The sequence below is a fragment of the Myotis lucifugus genome, unplaced genomic scaffold (genome assembly GCF_000147115.1).
Source record: "Myotis lucifugus unplaced genomic scaffold, Myoluc2.0 scaffold_25, whole genome shotgun sequence".
NCBI classification, from domain to species: Eukaryota; Metazoa; Chordata; class Mammalia; order Chiroptera; family Vespertilionidae; genus Myotis; species Myotis lucifugus.
Window position 1 is genome coordinate 4,603,917 of NW_005871073.1, and position 13,977 is coordinate 4,617,893.

The following is a 13,977-nucleotide window of genomic DNA, read 5'->3' on the forward strand; positions in this document are numbered from 1 at the left end:
AGATTTATTGAAGAACAAGTACAGACTCCTATGTGGGGAGGGGGAAAGGGTCCCACTGAGTTCCTTTTCCCTGTGGCTTATAAAGGCTGCAGATCTTGGTGCCTTGATATCCCCTCTGATTGGTCACTATTCCCTTAGACTGGTTACTATAGTAATACCTGAGCTCAAAGGTCGAACCTCACATCATGTGAGGTTCCCCTTCCCCCACCCCCCTCCTTCCTTATTGTTTTCCTATCCCCTTTGGGCTTTCTTATTCTCCTTGGATGAAGGGCTTCCTTCTCTTTATTTTGTAAATAAGATCTTTTGCTGTTCCCAGCTCCCTCATTCTATGGAAATATACTTGTTACAGCTTTTCAGCTGCCCTATTCTATGGAAACATACCTTCTGCTGCTCCGCGGCCCTATGTTTCTTCCACGGTCCCCTTAATTTCTAAAATTTCCACCCCCCAAAATTCCTGTTTCATAATCATTGAACAAAGCTGACAAATTCCTGGTCATGCAGTGGTTGTATCCTATTAAGAATAGATAGATTGAATACAAAGTGTGATCTTTATGAATAATAAAATTGGAAGAAATAGCTTAGTGTGAGTTTGAAGTTGTCTGTAAATCTAATCCTGGGATTAGTCAGATTTTCCCATCCAACATTCCCAGGCCACGCTAGACTAAGATAGACCGCCTCATGTGGGGCAAGTCTGTGCCAACAGCAAGCTCCCTACAGGAAAAAATGGGGAGAATGCCCAATTATTCCCCAGTTCATTCATCTGGTAGTTTATTTGATCTCCCCTGTGGTGATATGATTCAAGGAGAGAAACCAGATGAGTTTTAGGGAGTGTTAACAGTATAGGGCAACCATGTTCATTCTCTTCTACATCCAGTAGTTGGAGATTGTGTTCTTCATTGCTCAGGAGATATTGTGAGAACTCCAAGGCCAGAGAAAAAACAAGGGGCAGCAGGCTTTCATTTCAGGGAACCACATAGACAATAGCAATATTCAACAAAACATTTTCAGGTCAGACCAAATCTACAATGCTTACTAAGTCACTGTGGTAAGGAAGGTATTGTGCTGGGCAACAACAGGGGTAATAACAATATCACAACGACACACTCCAGCCCTCAAGGAACCTTCCTCTACTAGGAGGACGGAGAGATGTTTACTAATGACAAAACTGCATTAGAATTTGAATAAAGTACTTCTGGAAAGTATGTTGACAATAAGAATTGTGAATGATTCCTTCAGGAATGCATTTGAGCTTGGCCTTGAAGTTCCAGATCAAATGTTATCTTTTTCCTGGAGCCTGGTTTAATCCCCACAGCAGGAATCAATCTCTCTTCTAAACTTCCATGGAAATTTATCTAATTATTATGTTTTATTGTGTTTTTTTTTTAAATTCTTATAACCCTTTCTACTAGGTAATCATCCTGAATCTATTACTTCTCCTTTATGCCATACGTTCATTGAAGCCAGAAATATGTCTCTCACACACATAGAAGGTATTTGGGAAATGTTTCTCAGTGAATACACAGTAAACTTGCAATGGAGACAATCTATTAAAATGGTCACTAATATCTCTCTCCCAACATTTTTTTCCTAATGGAAATTGAAGTGGTGACATCATGTTGTGTATGATCATGGCCACACAAGAAGAGGTTATTCCAATCAATGGTTTATCTGCTAATCCATGCATTCGAATGTTCACACATGTATTCTGGTTGTTTGTCTGTTTTCTGAGTAACTATTGCTTGTGACCCTTTATATAGGCTAGAGAGAACTTCTATTGGAATAATTATATGGGCCTTGATCCAGAGGGAGGCAAATAAAAACTATCTGTTTTTGCAGCTGCCTTCTATGAACAATTTAGGAATATGCTTTTTCAACTCTTTCTATTTTATTTGTGTCTATTTCTGAGTTTTTATGGGCTGTGTATAATTTGAATAGCCCAAATATAATGAGAAACAGATTATAATAGTGCAACTAATTTTTTTTTAAAGAAATATTGCCTGGCCCTAACTGGTTTGGCTCAGTGGATAGAGCGTCGGCCTGCGGACTGAGGGGTCCCAGGTTCGATTCCGGTCAGGGGCATGTACCTTGGTTGCAGGCACATCCCCAGCAGGAGGTATGCAGGAGGCAGCTGATCAATGTTTCTCTCTCATCGATGTTTCTGGCTCTCTATTCCTTTCCCTTCCTCTCTGTAAAAAGTCAATAAAATATATTTTTTTTAAAAAAGAAATATTGTCTGTAGCTGTTCCTTCAAAATTCTGAAGTCTATCACCATTAGGATAACTGTGAAAGATTTACCGTAGTGTTTACCCAGCGGCCCACAATAACAGACAAACAATATATGAATAGCAGTCTAGAATCCCAAAGGATTCTAAGTTTTCAAGCGCTTGATGTATGACTGAAGGCTTGGCAAGACCAATACCCAGTGCTGGCAAATGGAGAAATGCTGAAAACCCCATTTCCACCCTAGCTGTTTTACTAATCTGGCCATCTTTGTAAGTGTGGCTCTGGTCTGAGCTGGCAGAATTTCTCTGGGTTTCACTTTACTTTAGAAGTCCAATGTTTCAGTTGTGTGGTTTGGCTCCTGTTAAACTGCACTGAGAGCTTTGGATGAAACTCTTGATGTTTGAGGCGATGTGAATCAAATCTGATGAAAAGGCATATTTACAGTACTTAGCTGATTTCTTTTCAAGTTCCCCAGCCCTGTGGTCACTGTCATTCCTGCTGCTCTGGGTGTAGTCTTCTATTCTTGTTTTTACTCACCACTCTGGAGTTATCATTTAAGGGATTTTTAATTGATGATATATGTGCAGCCTTTTATAAAGATGCCTTAGTTAGGGACTCCATGTCCCCACGGCATGGAACTTCAATACCACTTTCCAATGCAAAGTGAACATTTCCCAGGACAGCGTGGAATCCTGGACGGTTCTGTGGGACACAGGAGAACTCACTAGTGTGGAAGTGATCAACTGGAGAGTAAATTTAGGAGGCCTGTGGTTTGATTCAGTGAAGCTGCTCCAAATAACAAACACAAAGAAAGGCACATCAGGGTTCTCAGGCTTCTAAGAAATCCCCAGACCTTCCTGGCATTTGTGACATTACTTAGTGTGAATCATGTGCCTGTAGTTTGCTGTGCTCTGGAGCAGTGGTTCTCAATCATGGGACCTTTGCAATGTCTGGAGATATTTTGGGTTGTCACAACCAGTGGGGCCATCTAGGTGAAAGTGCATCTAGTGGGTAGAGGCCTGAGATGTTGCTAACCATTCTATAGTTCACAGAACAGTAACCTCCATCCCTGCTGTCATATTCCCTAAAGATTTATCTGACCCCAAATGTCACCATTGCCTTGTGGAGTAACCCTGGTCTAGAGATAATAAATAATCTTAATTCTTGTTCTTAATAAGGTTTTGTATTATTAAAGGGAGGAAGGGAGAGAGGAAAGAGTGAAAGGTTGGTGGGAAGAGGGGAATAGATAGATATTTTAAGGTGTAGTAATTGCAGTTAAGATAGTGTTTCTCCGAGCATGCCAGCTACTTTGGTCTGCACATTAGTGGAGTCATAATGAGTTCAGGCTAGTCCTCAATGTTGTAAGTTTAGAAAATTAAACTTTAGCATTTTACTAAGGACAGTCAGACATTCATAAGAGCTTCTACTTTGCTACAGTAGTCAATTATTTAAATTGGACAATTTTTAATGTAAACTTATATTGCTATGTTAATTTTGAGTTAAATGCCGTTTTGATTGAGGAAATCTATGAAAGGAGATAATTCTACCAAATGTGACAGTCACTAAGTGGAGAATCTATTTTTCAGACCGTGGCTCTCAGGGAACATATGACTTATTGCCTGATATTCAGGATATATTCAGCAATATTCAACACAAATTTGGGGGCATTTATAATGGGTCAGACACTGCAGGGTCTCTGTTGGGTTTTAAGTGTTTATATTTTAACTAGATGCCCGGTGCACAAAATTTGTGCACAGGAGGGGGGTGTTCCTCAGCCCAGCCTGCACCCTCTCCAATCTGGGACCCCTCGGGGGATGTCTGACTGCTGGTTTAGGCTTGATCCCTGTGGACATCCCTCTCAATCTGGGACTGCTGGCTCCTAACCACTTCTGCCTGCCAGCCTGATCACCCCTAACTGCTTCCCTGCTGGCCTGATTGACACCTAACTCCTCCCCTGCCGGCCTGATGGCCCCCAACTTCCCTACCCTGCTGGCCTGATAGCCCCCAACTTCCCTCCCCTGCTGGCCTGGTCGCCCCTAACTACCCTCCCCTGCTGGCCTGTTTGCCCCTAACTGCTCTCCACTGCCAGCCTGGTCATCCCTAACTGCTCTCCTCTGCAGGCCTGGTCCCCCCCAACTGCCCTCCCCTGCTGGCCTGATCACCCACAACTCCCCTCCCCTGCCGGCCATCTTGTGGTGGCCATCTTGTGATGACATGGGGGCAGCCATCTTGTGACAACATGGGCATGGCCATCATGTGACCACATGGGGGCAGCCATCTTATGTGAGGGCATGATGGTCAATGTGCATATTACCTCTTTATTATATAGGATGATGGAAGTACTGTAAGTTTCTGCCTACATATAGCCCTGTGGCATTAATAAGTGGGTGCTAAAGGGGGTATGCAGTCTGAAGAGCTCATCCTGTTAGCTGCATTGGCTTGAAGGTTACCATACTGTCTCTTAAATCTTTCTTCTCTTATTCCCACTGCTATCACCCTCCCCCACCCCACAGTTTTTTCTCTTACTACTTTTCATCTACTATTAGAGTTCTCATTTCCTTTTTGGTCTTCCACACCTATTTCTGCAACCTTATATAAATGAACCTTCTTAAAGGTTAATTTTTGAGCCTGTCAGTTCTCTGCTCAAAATCCTTCAATTGTAGGGCAATTCCTACACAATGAAGCCCCACTTCCAGTTAGCCAATAACTTCCCTATCCTGTCCCTAATCTTTCTTTCAAGCACATATTTTCATTGCTCTCCACACACCCCTGTGCTTCAGGCAGCCAGAAACACCGTCTATTTTCATACATGTTCTACACTCTCCTGCCTTGGGTGTTTTCATTGACCTGTTCCCTGTGCAAGGTACACCCCAGGTCGCCCGTTCCTGTGTGTACATATCCTACCCCGTTTTCAAAGATCAGGTTGAATGCATTGTCTCTAAATCTCTTCAGCTGGAAGTTATTTGCCTCCTCTGAACTCTCCCTCCTCTGAGCTTCTCTCTTTTTCCTCCATGATGCAAAGTATTTTTGCTCTTATTTTGTAAGTTATGTGTTATTCCTTCAAGAGGAAAAAAAAAAACTTGTGTGAAAAGAAGAGAGACAGCATGGGAGAGAATAATGCTTCTCAATCTTCAGTATACCTACAGATCACCTGGGAATCTTGCTAAAACCAGCTTCTGATTCAGTAGGTCTGGACTAAGGCCTGAGGTTCATTTTTTTTTTTTTAATATTTTATTGATTTTTTACAGAGAGGAGGGGAGAGAGATAGAGAGTCAGAAACATCGATGAGAGAGAAACATCGATTAGCTGCCTCCTGCACATCTCCTGATGTGCCCGCAACCCAGGTACATGCCCCTGACCGGAATCGAACCTGGGACCTTTCAGTCCGCAGGCCAACGCTCTATCCACTGAGCCAAACCGGTTTCGGCCTGAGGTTCATTTTTAACAAGTTTCCAGATTGATGCTGCTGTGGCTCCATGGGCCACACTGTGAGTAGCAAGGGTGAATAGGATTTGAAATAATGTCTGTGACCAGAAAGAATAGTCATTGTGTAAGCCTGCTGCAGGTTAGCTGCAAGTAACTAGCAGGTTCCATTATGCTAAACAAATATAGAATTTGAATATTACAGTATTAGGTTGCATTTTTGGTCCCATCATTTCCTGGCTGTGTGGTCTTATATAAGTCAGTTAATTTCACTAAGTCTTCACTTCATCATCTGAAAAATGAGGGTAATAACATGCTTGTAAATCTATGCTGTCTCTAGCTTGGCTCAGCTGCCATTAGTAATTTGCTCTCTGCTAGCTCAGTCCCCCTAAAGCCACTAGCCAGTTAGAAGTAATTCTAGATTTTGGTTTGGGGTTCCCTCTCAGTTCTTAAAATAGTTTGTCAATAGTGCTTGTGATTACTGTGACTAGTTTCTGAATTGGTGGAATCTTGGGACAAGGGACCCTTGAATGAGTTTTGTATTCTAACCTTCCTATGGAATCACTATCAGGGGTGGTAATGTTTCAGGTGATCTGGCCTACTACCTGGCTTTCACTGGGTTACCTGCTGGGACTATAGCCTGTTTCTGTTACTTATTTGTGGCCAATCTTTGACCTCCAGGACTGTGCCCTGCTCCTGCTCATCGTTATCACCTGAAATGGACCTCTCTGCTCTGATGCTGTGGCCTTAGTGGCTTACACTTACCCATCACTCTGCCCTTTCTCAGGTGAAGGTCTGTATCGTTGTTGGGTCCCAGTAGGATTTGAGAGTATTAATTCATTATTTCAGTATTTGAAAGTTTGCTATGCTCCAGAACTATATTCTTTTCAGCCTCAATTGATTATCCATTCCCTTGTTTAACTCCTTATTTCCCGCTGAGAACTTTATGATGAGGCCCATACTGATTATAGCATTATTTATGTTACAAAGTTTTAATGATTGTGAGGTTTAAAAGGGGTAATGAGTGTGAAAGCTCTCTTTGGCTGTGAAGTCTATTTCGTGACTTCATGTAAGCCTAATAGGATCTTTGTTGCAGGTGTTAAAGATTCAAAGGACAAAAACTTTCAGCCCCACATTTTTACTCTAGAAATATCAGTTCAACTAAAGTTGGCTTTGTCCATAGATGAAGCATAACTTGATGGACATCTACATGTATTATTACCCAGTCATGTCTTCCCAGAGAAGCTGTTACAATACCTGAAGTATCCAGCATTAGGGTGTCTTTTCCAGGACGTCCAATGATAGCCATCCCCAGGCATGCTGGAAAAGAAAAGGTCTGTGGAAGCAGGGGGCTTATTACCAGGATACATTTATCAGGCAGGTTGCTATCATGTTGAAAAGTGCAAAGTAGGATCCTAAAGAAAAGACAGAATAAGATGCAAGGAGGTCTTCAGGTAGGAAAGGCAGAAAAAAGGTCTTAGCGGATGAGCCCCAGCATTCTGGTTGATGGGAACTGGAGGGGCCACCTTCAAAGTTGTGCCTGACACAGTAGATGAAGTAAGTCTGTGGTTTTGGAGGGAGGAAACAAAAACGGGGGCATCCTTTGGAAAAGTATTGTCTTAGCTCAAGTTGCCCTAACAAAATTCCATAAACCGAGTAGCTTAAACAACCGACATTCTTTTTCTTACCATTCTGGAGGCTGCTAGTCTGCGATCAGAGTGCAGCATGATTAGGTTCTCGTGGGAGCTCTCTTTCTGGCTTGTGGATGGCTGTCTTCTCACTGTGTCCTCACATGGTGCAGAGAGAAAGAGCATGCTCTCTGATGTCTCTTCTTATAGGGGCACTAATCCTATCACGAGGACGCTCACTTATAACCTTATCTACACTAATCACATTAAAGGTTTTATCTCCAAATGTCATGACATTGAAGATTCTGGGGAAACACAATTCAGTCCATAGTAAATTTAATCATGGGAAACGCAAACAGATTTTATCCTAGTTCCTTTTATAGTTTCTACTTCTAAACTTTCCTCCAAATATTGAAATACTGCTAAGCTCGTGGCTCAGAATCCTTTAACTCTTCTAGATTACCTTTAAGTGTGGAACTCTGAGTAGCCAACCGAACAAATGTGTCCCAAATATTCAAACCCATCATGTGCCTCCAAATGTCTTGCATTGTTATGCCATTGAGCACTGAGAATGATGGGACTCGTCTGACCTCTCAGGAAGGTACCATCTTCCTTCTTCACTTCACATACTTGCCGTTTCCTGGGTAGGGAAGGAATTTTGACTTAGCCTGCCATTAGCATATCTGAAACATTGTTTAGAAGCTATAAAATTTAAATGATGAAATTGTTCCTGTGTCAGCAGCTTCAGAAGCTTTCTTCTCACCAGGAGGAATATCTTATCAGAGTCATATCCTGGCTGAGCCATAAAACTCAACGAAGCAATATTAATTTACTATGTAGGAGGCTTTGTGTGAAGGTTGTTTAGATGTAAAAACCATGCATTTGGTACTTAATGCAAGGTTCTGGTTCAGCTAAAATTCTGCCTCTTCATTTGATTTGAGGACTCCGTTCAATTTTCAGTTACAGACTCTGCATGGGTAGGTGTGATTATACAACTTAAAGCACAATAAATGCACACACCAGAGCCAATAAGTAGGAGAATGATATATGGTAAATTGTTTTCCAAAAGGTTTCTTCTTTAAAAAACAACAACAGCAAAATCATCTAGGTCTTCAGGTAAAAATATCTGCTTGTCTTATGTATTCATAATCTTGACAACAGAGAAATTTTCTAGCCAGTAAACATTTTCTATTTTCTCTCTCACGAGTACTGTGTAGAAAAAGCACATTGCTCCAATTTAATGTCTTGTAGCTTGAGCCCAGCTTTCAAGATTTAGGTTTTTGCAACATAATAATTTTATCTACTTGCTTTAGCTCTTTTGTCATGTATTCAAACTAAAAAATTTATTGCCACACAACAAATTTTCATTACTGTATAAGCATAATAGTAACATGTTGAGAAATATATTTATACAACCCTACTGCTCTCTTAATGTATCTAAATATATCAAATATATTTAGGTTTATATATGGAAAGAGCGTAAGACCCTGCATATACAGTTAATCCCATATCAATAGTAAGGAAAACAAGTATACTATTTATTATCAATGACAATGCTAAAACATATTAAGCATTCATCGTATACTTCTGTACATTTCCTAGAATTCTTATACAAACTTTGCAAAGCAGGTCTTGTTATCTGTACTTTTATGTAAAGGATTATAATCAGAGATGTTATAAAGAGCTCTCTTACATCATAGGTACTAAGACACAGATGAAATTGGAACTACAATTTTCTCATTCAGATAACTTAATCTCTATTTGTTTCATTATTCCATGCTGCCTGTGTCTATGCAAAATGGGAGAAATTGAAATCATCTTTGATAATTGTTATTTTTAAGGTAGTTGTTTCAGAGGAGAAAAATACTTTATAGACATGTAGTTACAGACAACTGTAGGTGAATAAGAGTGAATCTGAGAAGTGGTGAGTGATATTTCTGAAAGCAAGCAAGGTAAATATATTAAAGAAATTCAATATTTCAATTTCTACAGTGCCCTAAAACAGTTAATTGCTTTGATTTACTTAAAAATCTCTATTGACTTTGAGTGAATTCAGCCTTAAAAGAAGTCACTTTGAGAATGGAAATGCTAATGGTGGTAGCAGTAATAGTCAATATGTAATTAGCGCTTACTAGGTGTCAGGCAGTGAGTTGGAGTCTGTACTCTTACGTTCACTTCTCACAACAATCTGGGAGGTGGGTGGATCTCTCTGGTGTAGGATAGAACAAGGGATTTGAGACCCCAAATATTAACTCTCTGGTTTTCTCCTATGTTAGGTTACTCAGGATGGGAAAGCAGGCTAGGCAAGTATACAGTTTTAATATATGACCATAGTTTTGGCCCCAAATCCATCAACCATCTTCCTCTCTTGTTGGCTGGGTTAGATAGTGTGGAAACTAAAGCATAACTTTACCTTTCTCCCCTACAGCCTAAAGGTAGTTACTCTTATATTTGCCAACTATCATTAGTCATGATACATTAATTTTGTTTGCTGAGGATGGTAGTGTTGACTAAGACTAATGTACAATAAATCATCTGAGCTGCTGAAACAGCTAATGGCTGTAGACCTGCTATTGTGTGCATTTATGATGCGATCTTATTAGTCTGGTCATATCCCTGGGGCAGAAAGAGCCTCTGTCTCTCAGGTAGTTAACTGTCTGAAGAACTAGATGTTTGTGTATGCATATCAAGTGGTGAGCCAGTTTACCATGCTGTTGGCTCTCTCACCACTGGGCAAGTTGGTTTGCACAGATTCCATACTGATTTTTCTTAAGTATTTTGGGTCCTTTGTTGATGATACTGTTGATATTCCCATTAGATGGAAATTTCTCTTGACAGATGAATACAATGTTACTGCAATTGAGCTATTTATGGTCTTTTAAGAGTGTCTTTTATGAGCTTTTTCAGAAATGTGGAATTTTTAGCAAAGTTAAAGGATTCCTAGCCACCCAAACTACTTGACTGTTCAAAATAATTCAAGACAGTTCAATTACATGGAGGGAAGAGAGGAAGCTGTTATGTTCCTTGATAAGTTGATGATTATCTACATAATATTAAAGCTTCTATTAGTGCTATTCCATTAGTGCAGGCAGTACACATACTCTATTCTTTTTTTTAAAAAAAATATATTTTTATTGATTTCAGAGAGGAAGGGTGAGCTTCCTTCAATGATGAGAGAGAATCATTGATTGGCTGCCTCCTGCATGCCCCCCACTGGGTATAGAACCCTCAACCAGAATCGAACCTGAGACCCTTCAGTCCTCAGGCTGATGCTCTATCCAATGAGCCAAACCAGTCATGGCCTATCTATTCTTTTTTTAAAAAAGTTTACCATACATTTTCTCTGGGACTTTTTCTGAATTTTTTATTCTCACTGATTCCTGCCCATTCTTACCCTCATAGCACCTAATTTAACTATTATGTTCTCAAGGGGCTCTGTATAGAGAAAATTTCTTTTTCTTTTATTTTATTGTTTTATGTCTGTGCCTTGTATCCTCAGTGAAGGATAGTAAATACTCCTTGAAAACAGCATTTTTACTTTAATACCTCACCATGACTAGCATGGTGCAAAGCATAAAATACACTCTCAATAAATACTTGCTGAATTGATTCATCCATTTGGGCATGTAGCCAAACATTTAGTCACACATGAGATTTATGACAATAAAATACCTCTTTTAAATTTTAATTTTATTGAAGGAATCTTGGAGGACAGGTATTGAAACAATAAGGCCTCAGTTAATTTGGGTCTTTGAGAGAAGGCTTTGGTAACCCTGGATAATCTATTAAAAAACATTTGTTAAACATTTAAAAAAATATATTTGCTTTTCCAACTTAATAATTGTAATAATATGTATATAAGTAAATCTATTTTTTTGATCATTGAATTTTTTTCTTAGAATTCAGTTAGTCTAAAGCCCATGAGAAAACTGAGGTTTATACCAGCATTATATGAAATGCTGAAAGGTATTCTTTAAGAAGAGGAAGAAGAAAAAGGAACTCTTACCATTTGCCACACCATGGATGGAACTAGAGAGCATTATGCTAAGTGAAATAAGCCAGTCAGAGAAGGATAAATACCACATGATCTCACTCATTTGTGGAATATAATGAACATCATAAACTGATGAACAAGGACTGATCCAGAGATGGAGAGGCATTGATTGGACTGTCGGGCCTTGGAGGGAAGGTAGGGGAGGGTGGGGGTAAGGGGGAAAGATCAGCCAAAGGACTTACATGCAAGCATGTAGGTCTAGCCAATGGACACGGACAGCGGGGGGTGGGGGCATGAGCGGGGGGGGGGGGGGAGGGGGTAACGTGGGTATAAGGACACATATGTAATATCTTAATCAATAAAAAAATATATTAAAAAAAAAAAAAGAAAACTGAGGTTTATAGAAATTAAATTCAGCTACATTAATGTGTGATATATAGCTATATACCACATATTAAAAGTATGTAAATCATGATTTAAAAAATCCCCAATTGCCAAAACCGGTTTGGCTCAGTGGATAGAGCGTCGGCCTGCAGACTGAAAGGTCCCGGGTTCGATTCTGGTCAAGGGCATGTACCTTGGTTGCGGGCACATCCCCAGTAGGGGTGTGCAGGAGGCAGCTGGTCGATGTTTCTCTCTCATCGATGTTTCTAACTCTCTATCTCTCTCCCTTCCTCTCTGTTAAAAAATCAATAAAATATATTAAAAAAAAAATCCCCAATGTATTCTTCAGTGCTTTATACTAAGAGACAGAGAAGTTTTAGTTCATTCATTTAGCAAATATTTATTGAGCATCTACTATGAGCTAAGTGTAGTTCTAGGCCCCTGCCATCTTTTCTTTTCTGAGACTTGTATTTTTGTAGAGGAAAACAAACCATAAATAATAAGCATAATAAATAAGTAAGTAAATAAGTATAATCTTACATCAGAAGGTGATAACTTTAAAAAGACAGAAAAAGAGATATAAAAGGATATTTTTACCGCTAGGCTAGGGGTAAGGTACAACGTTAAATCAGTAGTTGGGTGTAGGAAATATTTGGTTATAATTTCAGGATATAGAGAAATATATATTCATTTATTCAGTAATTTAACAAATATTTGTTGACCACCTACGATATTTACTAAATAACTGTGTCAGGAGCTAGGAAAAAGGGACTAAGGCCCTTGGTTGTGTGGACCTTGCATTTTAATGTGGGAGACAGATTTAAACCCACAGATACAGTATAGAATTACTCTTTGTGTTAAATGCTATTAGAGGGAATAACTGGAGAGGAGAACATTTTATACTAATTTGGGGAGAGCCAAGCTTGGGCTTGTAGAACGTAGAATGTGGAGGAGAACTAGAGGGGTGGTCTCACAGAGCAGAAAGCACTATAGACGAGGACAGGAAAAATGAAGAATTCAGAAGGGTTGCTTGTTCGCGCTTGTGAAAGATTTGAGTAATTAGGACTGAGAACAACTTAATTTGCAGTTTATTCACTGGTTGGAGGGAGAAGTCTGCCTATTTGACTCTTCACTTTGTCTCCCAGAATTCCTTCAATGTGAGGCGTGGCATATGCTTCTCCCTATGGCCTGGAGATCAGCCCCAGGGGAGAGTGAACCATATGGCATCCTCCTGCTTCAGTGAATGGGCGCCTGTCTGATGAGGAGGCAGGTGAGGGCTGGGACGCCAGCGCTGGGACTCACTCCCTGCCGCTTTGGGTTGGGTCCTTGACTCCTCTGAACTGTAGTCTCCTCTTCAGAAAATGGGGCGGTAACACTGCCAAGTGGTTAGATAAAGGCTGTTTTCTACTGTAGTCCCAGAAATGAACATAGTGTTTGGTATACAGTAGGTGCTTAATAAATAGCCCTCAAGTTAATAAATATATCTGTGGAGCCCAGCTGGTGTGGCTCAGTAGGTGAGCATTGACCTATGAACCAAGAGGTCATGGTTTGATCCCCTGTCGGGGCACATGCCTGGGGTGTGAGGGGCGTGCAGGAGGCAGCCGTTCAGTGATTCTCTCTCATCATTGATGTTTCTATCTCTCTTTCCCTCTCCCTTCCTCTCTGAAATCAATAAAAACATATTTTAAAAATAAATATATTTGTGAAGAGTGATGAGGAGAGCAGTCGGTTTTATATTTTATCCCCAAATGCAATGAGCTCAGCACCTTCCTGTCCCTAAAAGCAGTCATGTTGAGAAACGGTGGCTCTGTCTGATGGGTTGTCTGGCTTTGTCTTGGCCTTTGGTGAGGTCTCATAAAAAAAGGCAAAGAACTCTTTGCTTTTCTTTCCACTGAAGTCTACTAGATGAACTTGAAAAAACCTAAGTTCTTGGTCTATTAGGATCTTATAAAGAATCCAAGTGGCTTAACAGATGTGAAAAGCTCTGGAAAATGTTAAGCACTTTAGGTCACATGGTGTGTCTTGCCTTTCTTTCTGAACACCTTCCTCTAACTGTAGCTGCCTTATGTACCACGACGGCCTCACCTTCCCAGCCAATGCAACTAGGCCCAAAGCCTTCTTTTATCTCAACTCTTACTAAAACCAAGGAGATTCTGTGTTTAAAAATTTATCTTTGAAATGTCTAACAGTTTTTGCTCGTCCACTTGAGGTTTGTAAAAGAGGTAGAAAAGTGTGGGCGGCTATGCTTGATCCTGTTTTTGCTTATATAATTCATAAGGGCCATCCTGTTGCAGTTTGGCATAGTTTTGTATTATTGTCAGCCAC